The sequence below is a fragment of the Oryx dammah genome, unplaced genomic scaffold (genome assembly GCF_014754425.2).
Source record: "Oryx dammah isolate SB20612 unplaced genomic scaffold, SCBI_Odam_1.1 HiC_scaffold_28, whole genome shotgun sequence".
NCBI lineage: Eukaryota > Metazoa > Chordata > Mammalia > Artiodactyla > Bovidae > Oryx > Oryx dammah.
Window position 1 is genome coordinate 12,962,282 of NW_024070212.1, and position 12,445 is coordinate 12,974,726.

The window sequence follows — 12,445 nt, forward strand, 5'->3', positions numbered from 1 at the left end:
GGGAGCTCCTGCAGGGGAGAGGCCCTGGGCTGGGAGAGGGGAGCTCCAGTGCCAGGTGTGGCCCTGCCCTGTGTGACCCAGGACAGGTTCACCCGCTGGGCGGCCTCCTCTGTGACAGGAGGGGCCTGGGCAGACGCCCCCCTAAGGCCCTTCCCAGCCTGACGTTCTGTCCCCAGAGAGGACGCTCCTGTTGTCCATCACGGCCTCTGCTCTGTCTCCTCACCCCATGTTGTCCTAGGCCTGGGTCACGACAGGGACTGACAGCAGGGAACCTGTTTAGGTTCCTTCAGAGAGGAGACCCCGGACCAGTGCGGTGGTCACTTCTCAGCCCTGCATGGAATGAGGGATGCGCTTCTTCAAGCATCCCCTCTGGAATCCAGTCTGGCCCTGTTTTCTCTGCCTCTGCTCCTGAGAGGGGTGATTAGACCACCTCCTGTAAGACATTGTCTTTCACAGTCTATGGAAACTTTGTTTGCACACCATGCTCTGGAAATATAGTAAAGCAGTAGTAAGCCTAATGTAAGGCTCCAGGCCTGTGAGGGAAGCTTAAGGGACTGGAATGGAGGCCTGACCCCAAGGAGATTCAGTGAATAAGTGATTAAATAAATACAAAGAAATACCTGAAATACACATATATATGAATATAGCCTGAGTCATTCTCTGCTTCTAATGAGAGCCAGGAATGGGTATAAGTACAATAGAGGAGGCAGGCTTGAGATGAGGAGAACTTACTCATTTGGAGAGAGAACTTTTTTTCCTGGCAGGCAGAGGCCAACCCAGGCAGATCCTGACCTCCTGGAAAGCAGAAATTATTGTCTCCTTCAGGATAAGGCTGTTCTGCGTTACTTTCTCTGGTCTTGTTCTGTCCTACCCTGTCCCCAAAAATGACAAAGAATATCTGATCCCTGGGGCCACTGTCTGAAGAGGGAGGGTGGGCTCAGGATGGGGTGGCCCTGAGGGGTATGTGCCCACTGGTCTCAGCTCTGCAGGAAAGTGATCCAGAAAGGCCCTCTGCAACCTCTCAGGGGTGGCTGGGGAAGTGCTGACTCAGTGGCAGGGACAGCAGAGCTCACTAAATGATCACTTGCTCACTCTCATATTCTAGTCCCTGGCAGTTAGCCAGGGCTTTGTGAGCAGTGCTGGCCAAAAAGCAAGAGCCAAGGGCATGCTACTTCTGGACAGAAGTGTGATTCTCCTGTTTCCCCTCCTTGCTGTGGGGCTGGGAGCCTGTGAGTACGCTGTGGGCTCCATGAGGCGGTGGAGTCTCCACTCTGTGTGACAGGAACCCTCCCTTGCTCTCTCGTGGGGACTTGTGGTGGGGGACATAAACTCCTCTTGTTCTAAGACCTTGAGGTATTAACTGCTTGTTACACAGTGCGGCCTAGCCTCTCCTGACTACCACACTGCCTAGAAGCAAGAAAAACAGCATTCATATTTGTATTAGGTATTTACTGTTGTGTAACCTGTCACCCCAAAAGTTAATGCCTAAACACCATCAGGTAGAGTGTCACATTTTCTCTAGCTCAGGGCCCAGGGGTGAGTCAGCTGGTCCTCTGGCTCAGGGTCTCTCAGACTGAAATCAAGGTCTTGACTGAGGCTAGGCTAGACCCTGATGCTCAGGGTCACCAGGGAAAGCTCTGCTAGCAGGCAGCTCCTGTGGCTGTTGGACTGAGGGCCTCAGCTCCTCCCTGGATGTTGACCAGAGGCTCCCTTGGTTCCTTGTTACACGGGTCTCCCCAATATGGCAGCTGGATTCCTCAGAGCAAGCAAGGGAGAGAGTGAAAGAGAGACAGTGTGTGTGAGTATAAGCAAGAGGGAAGTCACAGTCTTGTGTACTCTAAAATCACCGAGTGGCATCCATCATGTCTGCTGCGGTCCATTCCTGAGAGCAAGTCACTAGGTGCAGTCCACACTCCAGGGAAAGGGGTTAAACAAACATGCGAACACAAGGAGGCAGGGTTGTAAGGAGACATTTTAAGCGCCTTCTACAGCTATGCACCTAATTTGTGCCTGAAAATGTGCTGGGCCTTTTTACTTGTGTCATTTAACTTATACTGACCTTATGAGGTCAGTAAGGAAATGTCAGGTTAGCAAATTTATGTAACCTATTCAATGTTAAAATTCATTAGAAAGAGGACTTGATTCCAAAAGTTGTTTCAATTAATTGTACTTGGCTATCTTACTAAAATCAAGGAATTTTCCTGGGTGGATTTCTTTACAAAGAGGGTTGTGTGGTTTCTTTCCTTTATGATTGATGAAAAAAACATATGTCCAGTTTCCAATCCTTTAGGCATCTGCAGCACTGAGGCCAAGAGTCCTGGTGCACGTGGTCCTGGAGTTCAGGAATCTGGAGCCCGTGTTCCCCTGCAGGGGATCCGAGGAGGTTCTGTGTTGTTTCACGTGACCAAGAAGCAAGAAGCTGACCCAGAGGAGGTCTCGTGGGGCTTTGGTCCTGAGTCAGACTACAGAGTCTTCATGCGAGTCCGCCGTGGGGCAGACACCCCAACCTGGGTCAGCCTCCAGCACAAGTACCAGCAGAGGGTCCGTGTGCCCAGTGTGACATCCCTGAGGATTGAGAACCTGACCCCAGAGGACAGTGGGCGGTACCAGGCTCGAGCCAGCTTCACTGGAGGAAGAGAATTTGCCCAGGTTTTCCTCCTCACTGTCTATGGTAAGTGACACCTCCTCACCATGGCTTCCCTCCTGCTTCTGTCCTAAGAGGGTCACATAGACCCCATTCTGTAAGATTTTATTTAGACCTCAACCTTCAGACTCTGACTTCTCACCCAACAATAAGGTGTGTATGTTAGCCACAAAAGGAGAGCAGACTTGAGATTCACAAAAGGGAGAAAATCACTTCAGTATTTTGAGGGAGGAAAATGGGAATTTATACGGTAACATTAATTGTTCTTTCTAAAACTAAGTTGTTTAATTTCTCTATTTGTTTTCTATTACTACTGTAACAAACTACCAGAAAAACTTATGGCCTTAAAACCTCTCAAACTGATTATCTTTCCATTTTGTAGGTCATTAGTCAGACTTGGGTCTCATGGGGCAAAATCAAGGTGTTGGCAGGCCTGTATTCCTACCTGATGACTCAGGGGAGAATCCATTTCTTGCCTTTCCCACCTTCAAGTGGATACCTGATTTCCTTGGCTGGTGTTCACCCTTCATTCATCTTCAAATCATCAAATTCATCTCACATTGCATCCATCTGATCTGTTCTTTTGCCTGTCTTTTTCACTTCATTTTTAATGAGAAGTATTTAATTTTTTTACAGTACGCCTTTTACTGTGATCTGTGACAAATCAACTAGATTCAGCATTGTAGTTAACAATGACAGCAACAACAACAGCTTGATAGCAACAAGCAAATTTTTTATAAAAAATTAAGAAGTCCTTGAATATTTGCAGTTGCCAAAATACACAGATACTAAGCAAGAGGCCACTTCAGAAAGGAAAATTAAGATACCAAATGTTTAGGCCAATAAACAATGGTAACAGGGTCAAACAATTCAAACTAGTCAATTTTTTTTAAGAAAACACTTTATTGAGGTTTGATTGACATACAAAGAGCTGTGCATATTTAATGTATCCAACCTTGTAATAGGATTTCTCAGTGAATTATTTTGTACTTGACTATCTTATAGTTGCAGATGAAATAGGTATTGAGATCTGTTTGGCTAGGAAAAAGAAATAGTTGAGAAAAGAAATAATATTTAGGTGGTCTTGGGTGAGTCATTTAACATCGTGTAACTTGATCTAAAAAGTGACAGTAATTCCTTATTTTTCTTAAGGCATTTGCTGAACCAGGCAATTGCTTAAAATTCCTTCCAGTTCTAAGAGAGATTGAATTGGTGAATTATTTTAGGGGAATGTCTCAAGAAGATATTTCTTCAAAAATTTTAAGACATTATCAGATATACCAGATGGGCTAGTAAATTATCATAAAGTTTATATTAACTATATAGTATTATTTTTCAAAAGAACTATAGGTAATTTTCTTGTGTGTGTGTGTGCGCGCGCGTGTGGACTTCCCCAGAGGCTCAGCAGTAGAAAATCCGCCTGCAGTGCAGGAGCCACAGAAGACATAAGTTCGATCCCTGGGTTGGGAAGATCCCCTGGAGGAGGGCGTGGTAACCCACTTCAATATTCTTAGCTGGAGAATTCCATGGACAGAGAAGCCTGGCAGACTATGGTCCATAGGGTTATGAAGAGTCAGACATGACTGAAGTGACTGAGCAAGCATATATGCTAGTGAAACTGTCACCATAACTTATGCCAAAAAATCAGATTCATCCCCTCCAAAAGTTTCCTTCTGCCTTCTTCATTTGATTGTTGTTGTTTATGTAACAGCACAAAATTTAAGTGTAGTCTACAGTTATTAATTATAGGCATTATAATTACTTTACATATATTATATAGTATTGCTAACTTTAGGAGCTATGCCATACAGTAGATCTCTAGGATTTATTCATCTTGTGTAACTGAACCTTGTGTACCTTTTGACTAATACCTACTCATTTCACCCTCCTCCCAGATCTGTGCAAGAACCCTTCCACTCTCTGCTTCTACAAGATTGAAAATATAAGACTCATCATATAAGGGGTTTCATGTAGTATTTATTTGTTCTTCTCTCTCTGGCTTATTTTACTTTTAGTGTAATGTCCTACTGCTTCATCTATCTTTGTCACAAAAGACAAAATTTCCTTCTTCTTTAAGTTTGAGTAATATTTCTCTAGGTGAAAGTGAAAAAGGAGAGTGAAAAAGCTGGCTTAAAACTCAATATTCAAAAAGCTAAGATCATGGCTTCTGGTTCTATCACATCATCTCAAATGGACAGGGAGAAAGTAGAAAGTGACAGGCTTTATTTGTTTGGTTTCCAAAATCACCATATACAGTGACTGAAGCCATGAAACTAAAAGACGCTTGCTCCTTGGAAGAGAAGCTATGACAAACTTAGACAGCGTATTAAAAAGCAGAGACCATTTTGCCAACAAACATCCATCTAGTCAAAGCTATGGTTTTTATAGTAATCATGTATAGATGTGAGAGTATTTGGACCATAAATAACACTGAACATCGAAGAACTGATGCTTTCAAATAGTGGTAGAGAAAAGTCTTGAAAGTCTCTTGGACAGCAAGGAGATCAAACCAGTCAATTCTAAAGGCAATCAACCCTGAATAGTCATTGGAAGGACCGATGCTGAAGCTGAATCTCCAATACTTTGGCCACCTGATACAAAGAGCCAGCTCTTTGGAAATGATCCTGATGCTGGGAAGGATTGAGGGCAAGAGGAGAAGGGGGAGACAGAGGATGAGATTGTTGGATGGCATCACCAAGTCAATGGACATGAGTTTGAGCAAACTCCAGAAGGCAGTGAAGGACAGGGAAGGCTGGCATGCTGCAATCCAGCGGGTTGCAAAGAGTTGGATATGACTTAGTGATTGACCAACAACAATATTCCTTTGTATGTATATACCACATGTTTATCAACTCATCTGGCAATGGACATTTAGGTCATTTCCATGTCTTTTGTACTGTAAAAATTTTGCAGTGAACATGGAAGTGCAGATATATTTTTGAAATCCTGATTTCTGTTCCTTTAGATATATACCCAAAGCAGAATTGCTGAATCATAGAGTAGTTATAAGTCATAGACAAAGTTATGGTTTTTCCAGTAGTCATCAGGTATGGATGTGAGAGTAGGACCATAAAGAAGGCTGAGCATCAAAGAATTGATGCTTTTGAACTGTGGTGTTGGAGAAGACTCTTGAGAGTCCCTTGGACTGCAAGGAGATCCAACAGTCAATCCTAAAGGAAATCAGTCCTAAATATTCTTTGGAAGGAATGATGCTAAAGCTGACGCTCCAGTACTTTGGCCACCTCATGCGAAGAGTTGACTCATTGGAAGACTCTGATGTTGGGAGGGATTGAGGGCAGGAGGAAAAGGGGACGACAGAGGATGAGATGGCTGGATGGCATCACTGACTTGATGGACGTAAGTTTGAGTGAACTCCGGGAGTTGGTGATGGACAGGGAGACCTGGCGTGCTGCGATTCATGGGGTCGCAAAGAGTCAGACACCACTGAGGAACTGAACTGAACTGAACTGAACTTGCTTCCTTCTGTAGGTTTTATGGGCTTCCCTTGTGGCTCGGCTGGTAAAGAATCCGCCTGCAACGTGGGAGACCTGAGTTTGATCCCTGAGTTGGATATTTTTTTCCTTTTCTTTTACTCAAGATATTTTCTTATTTCCCTTAAGACTTCTTCTTTGACTCAATGGTTGTTCAAAAATGTACTCGTAATTTCCATGTGTTTGTAAATTTTCCCGCTTTTCATTTATTGTTTTCTAATTTCATTCCATTGTGATGGAAAAGATATTTGAGATAATTTCTTAAATCTTAAGTATTGTTTCTTAGGCCGTATGTTAGTATGGCCTGACATATGATGTATCCCGGAGAATGTACTGTGTGCACTTGAGAAGAATATGAGTTCCACTGCTTTGGGTATAATATTCTGTTTGGTAGATCCATTTGGTTCTAACAATATAGTTGGTAAAGAATCACCTGCAATGCAGGAAACTCCAGTTTGATTCCTGAGTCAGAAAGATCTGCTGGAGAAGGGATAGACTACCCACTCTAGTATTCTTGGGCTTCCCTTGTGACTCAGCTGGTAAAGAACCTGCCTGCAATGGGCAGCAATGGTTTCAGTCCCTGGGTTGGGAAGATCCAGTGGAGAAGGGAAAGGCTATTCACTTCAGAATTCTGGCCTGGAAAATTCCATGGAATGTATAGTCCTTGGTTGCAAAGCATCAGATGCAGCTGAGTGACTGTCATACAAAATACATACATACATACAATATATGTTTGTTAGGTCCATTTTGTCTATAGTATTGTTCAAGTCTGCTGTTTCCTTCTTGATTTCCTGTCTAAATTTTCTATCTATTCTTGAAAGCAGGGTATTCAAGTCCACAATCATTCTATTGCTATCTATTTCTTCGGTCACTGTATGCTCTCTATATTATAGGTGTTCTGATGCTGGATGCATAAATATTTATCATTGTTATAGCTTCCTTTGAATTGACCCTCTATCATTATGTAAGGACTTCTTTGTCTTCATGACAGCTTTTGATTTAATGGATATTTTGTTTGCTATCAGTGTAGCCACCCATACTCTTTTTTGGTTCTCATTCTCATGGAATATCTTTTGCCATCCCTCACAGTTAGCCTATGTGTGCCCTTAAAACTAAAGTGAGTCTCTTGTAGATATCATATATCTATATTATATATCATATATATACAAAGTTAAGTCTTGTTTTATTCATTCAGTCACTTTATGTCTTTTATTGGGGACCTTAATCTATATTTAAAGTAAATGTTAATCATAAGAATTTACAATTTTGTTTTTGGTTTGGGGGGATATTTTTTTACTGGGGTATAATTGCTTTACAATGTTGTATTGGTATCTGCCATAAAAAAAATATGAATCAGCTATAGGTATACATATATCCCCTCCATCTTGATCCTCCCTCCCACCCTACCCCCTATCCCAGCTGAGTTCCCTGTGTTCTACAGCTGCTTCTCACTAGCTATCTATTTTACACATTGCAGGGTATATATATCAATGCTACTCTCTCAATTCATCCCTCCTCTCCTTCCCAACTATGTCTGTAAGTTTATTCCTTACATTCTTTATCTCTATTCCCACCCTGCAAATAAGTTCATCAATACCATATTTCTAGATTCCATATATATATATGTTAATATATAATATTTGTTTTTCTCTTTCTGGCTTACTTCACTTTGCATAACAGGCTCTAGGTTCATCCACCTCACTATAACTAACTCAGGTTCATTTCCTTTTATGGCTGAGTAGTATTCTATTGTCGGAGAAGGCAATGGCATCCCACTCCAGTACTCTTGCCTGGAAAATCCCATGGGCAAGGAACCTGGTGGGCTCCAGTCCATGGGGTCGCTAAGAGTTGGACACGACTGAGAGACTTCACTTTCACTTTTTACTTTAATGCACTGGAGAAGGAAATGGCAACCCACTCCAGTGTTCTTGCCTGGAGAATCCCAGGGACGGAGGAGCCTGGTGGGCTGCCGTCTATGGGGTCGCACAGAATCAGACACGACTGAAGTGACTTAGCAGCAGCAGCAGTAGTATTCTATTGTGTATATGTACCACAACTTCTTTATCCATTCATCTATTGATGGACAGCTAGATTGCTTCCACGTCCTGACTATTGTAATAGCTACTATGAACATTGGGATTCATGTGTCTTTTTTTAAAGTTTAATTATTTTTTAATGTTTAGGGTAGCTATATTCATAATCACTCCAAATTAGCAACAACCAAGATGTAAAAGACAACTGTCAAAAACAAACAAAATTTTTAAAAGCTATGTTATATCTATACAATGGAATTCTAGTTGCCAATAAAAGTAACCTACTTGATGCATGCAACAGATGGATGAATCATAAATATGTTTTTTTCATAAATGTATTTTTACAAGCAAAGAAAGCCACATCTAAAAGACTTGTTCTTTATGAATTATGGTTTTCTCAGGTGTGTGCCCAGTAATGGAATTGCTGGGTCATATGATAGTTGTATTTTTAGTTTTTAGGGAACCCCCATACTGTTCTCCATAGTAGTTGTGTCAATTTACATTCCCACCAAACGTGCAAGTTCTCCACACCCTCTCCAGAATTTTTCTGTAGATTTTTTGATGATGGCTCTCTGACCTGTGTGAGATGATACCTCATTATAGTTTTGATTTGTATTTCTCTAGTAGCGAGCAATGTTCAGCATCTTTTCATGTATTTGTTGGTCATGTGTATGTCTTCTTTGGAGAAATATCTATTTAGGTTCTGCCATTTTTGATTGATTTTTCTTCAGCTGCATGAGCTGCTTATATATTTTGAAGATTAGTCTTCTATTGCTTCATTTGTAAATATTTTCTTCCTTTCTGAGGGCCTTTTTCATCTTGTTTATGGTTTCCTTTGCTGTGCAAAAGCTTTTAATTAGGCCCCATTTGTTTACTTGTAATTGTCATTTTGTTTAATCTGTTTTGTAGTTCTTTTGTTCCATTCTTTCTCCCTTCCTGTCTTCCCTTGCAATTTGATGGGTTTTCTATATTAATGAGCTTTGATTTCTTTCTCTTTTTCTTGCATGTATCTTTTTTAGGTATACTTTTTGTGGTTACCATGCAGCTTAGATAAAACATATTTATAACAGCCTATTTTGAACAACTAATTTAATTTCAATCACATACAAAAACTCTGCACTTTTACTTCTACCCATACACACATATTTTGTGTTATTATGTCACAATTTAAATTTTTTTATATTTTGTACTCATTAACATATGTTTCTATTATAGTTATTCTGAATACTTTTGTCTTTCACTGTTATATCAAAGTTAAAAAGTGACTCATGCACCACAATTGCATATTATTGCAACATTGCATATTATATTTATCTATATTGTCAGTGAGACTTATACTTTTATATGATTTTGTATATTTTTAGCATTTTTTAATTTCAACATTAAGAGCTTCCTTTGGCATATCTTATAAGGCAGGTTTAATGATGAAAACCTCTCTTAATTTTTGCTTATCGTGGAGAGTCTTTATCTCTTCTTCTTTTTTAAAGGATGATCTTACCAGATATAATAATCTTGGTTACCAGTGGGGTTTTTTCAGTACTTTGAATACATCATTCCATTCTCTCTTGGTCTATACGGTTTCTGCTAAAAAATCTGATGATATTCTTCTTTTTTTGTTTGTTTGTTTTTTGATGAGCGAACAGTTTAGAGTGTCACTAACAGGAAACAGACAATAGCACTATTAAAATCATAACAATGTAGCAATTTGCAATTTATTCACATTTCACAGTAGATGCCCCCTCCTTTCAGCTAATGTTGACTATTACCAGTAAAATACCACTATAGCAACCATCAATTGAGCATTTTCAGTGTGCCATGAGCTTTAAAAGCATTCTATGACTGAACTTTTAAACAGAACTTCCTATGTGCCAGACATTGTTCTCAGCACTTTATACATATTAACTTAGTCCTCACAAAAACCCCATGAGGTAAGTACTATTATCATCACATTTTTCAGATGAGGAAACTGAGATGCACTGAGTTTAGACAATTTCTCCAGGATCATGTATCTAATTAAGAGACAGGGCAAAAATTCAAAATCCTTGCAAGTCTGTTCCACAGTTCATACTCTCAGTTCTTACCTCATAATCGCATCTTCAAAATATCTCCAAGAAATATAGGTTGTAATTCTCTCTTTCTATAAGTAAGAAACTGAGGTTTAGAATGCTTAAGTGATTTCTTTAATCACCCAGCCAGGAGGTGGCAGAACCTGGACCCACAGCACAAGCCTTTCTGATCCCCAAAGCCTAGAGGCCAGAGGTTTATGTTATTTCTTATATCCATTGTGGTTTATGGGCTCTTAATAATCATTCTTCCTAAATGAATATTAGGTCATATATCTAAATGACTGCTGAGTTCTAGACACTGTGCAGATGAAGATTAAATGCCCCGCCCTTCCAAGAGCTTGCACTATAACTACAGAAGTTCTGATGTTGAAGCTGTCAGTCAAGAATATAGAGAGGCTGAACAAATGACATCTTCCCCATGCTTTTTTGTCACCTACAAAGACTTCTGGTGGCTGGTGGCTGTAACTATGAGTGTAGAAAAGAACACTGACCACATCCCTTACTCAGTCAAAAGTATCTCTCATAATAAAGGGATACTTTTGTCAGTGCTAATTACCAAATTCTCCAAGCCATGTCATGTTGCTTAAAGCTATTATCAATAAGTTTTTATGGTGGTCTCACTTTCTTCTGCCCATTCTGAGGGAAGGTCCTTCTGCATCTCCCCACTCTGGCCTTAATGGTCATGGGCATTGCATTGCATGAGTAAGGCAACACTTCTAGGGGTGACCATGCTCGAGAACTCAATAATAGGACCGAGAGATGTTACCAAAACATCTAAGGACATGAACAGTGTCTTGTTGGTAACCTCAAGAATAACCTTCCCGACTCAGCTGCTTATTGGCCATGGGATCTCTGTTTACTCAATTTGGGTGTGCCTAAGTGTCCTCTGGTATTATGTGAATAAAAACAGGATCTTTCACTAGAGTTTTTGTAATAAGCTAATACAAGTAAAGCACTTAAAACAACCCTGGAGGATTGATGCCCATAGATGTTAGCTGGTGCTGCTGTTTCTTCTCTTTGCCTTCTCCCTCCTCCTCCTGTCTCCCCTCCTCCTTCTTTTCCTCCTCTTCCTTTGATGATATTCTTATAGAAATTCCCTTGTATATGATGCTCTTCTCTTGCTATTTTCAAAACTCTTTCTTTCTCTTTGACTTTTGAATATCAATTATTACATGTCATTTTTTTTACATATATCTTCTTTTTAATTTTTATTTTTACTTTATTTTGCTTTACAATACTGTATTGGTTTTGCCATACATTGACATGAATCCGCCATGGGTGTACAAGAGTTCCCAATCCTGAACCCCCCTCCCCCTACCCACCCCATATCATCCCTCTGGATCATCCCCGTGCACCAGCCTCAAGAATCCTGTATCCTGTATCAAACATAGACTGGCGATTCATTTCTTACATGGTAGTATACATGTTTCAATGCCATTCTTGATTTATACTTCTTTAATTATACCATCACTGCAGATGGTGATTGCAGCCATGAAATTAAAAGATGCTTATTCCTTGGAAGAAAAGTTATGACCAACCTAGAGAACATATTCAAAAGCAGAGACATTACTTTGCTGACTAAGGGCTGTCTAGTCAAGACTATGGTTTTTCCAATGGTCAGGTATGAACGTGAGAATTGGACTGTGAAGAAGGCTGAGTGCTGAAGAAACGATGCTTTTGAACTGTGGTGTTGGAGAAGACTCTTGAGAGTCCCTTGGACTGCAAGGAGATCCAACCAGTCCATTCTGAAGGATATCAGCCCTAGGATTTCTTTGGAAGGAATGATGCTAAAGCTGAAGCTCCCGTACTTTGGCCACCTCATGCAAAGAGTTGACTCATTGGAAAAGACTCTGATGCTGGGAGGGATTGGGGCAGGAAGAAAAGGGGACGACAGAGGATGAGATGGCTGGATGGCATCACTGACTCAATGGAAGTGAGTCTGAGTGAACTCCGGGAGTTGGTGATGGACAGGGAGGCCTGGCGTGCTGCGATTCATGGGGTCGCGGAGAGTCGGACACGACTGAGCGACTGAACTTAACTGAACTGAATTACACCATTATGGAACCTTTGGGATTCATGAATCTGAATGTACATTTACTTGCCCAGACTTAGGAATTTTTCAGCCATAATTTCTTTAAATAAGCTTTCTGCTTTTTTTCTTTGTCTTCTCTTTGGAACTCCCATAACGTGTGTATTGCTTTTCCTCTGGTA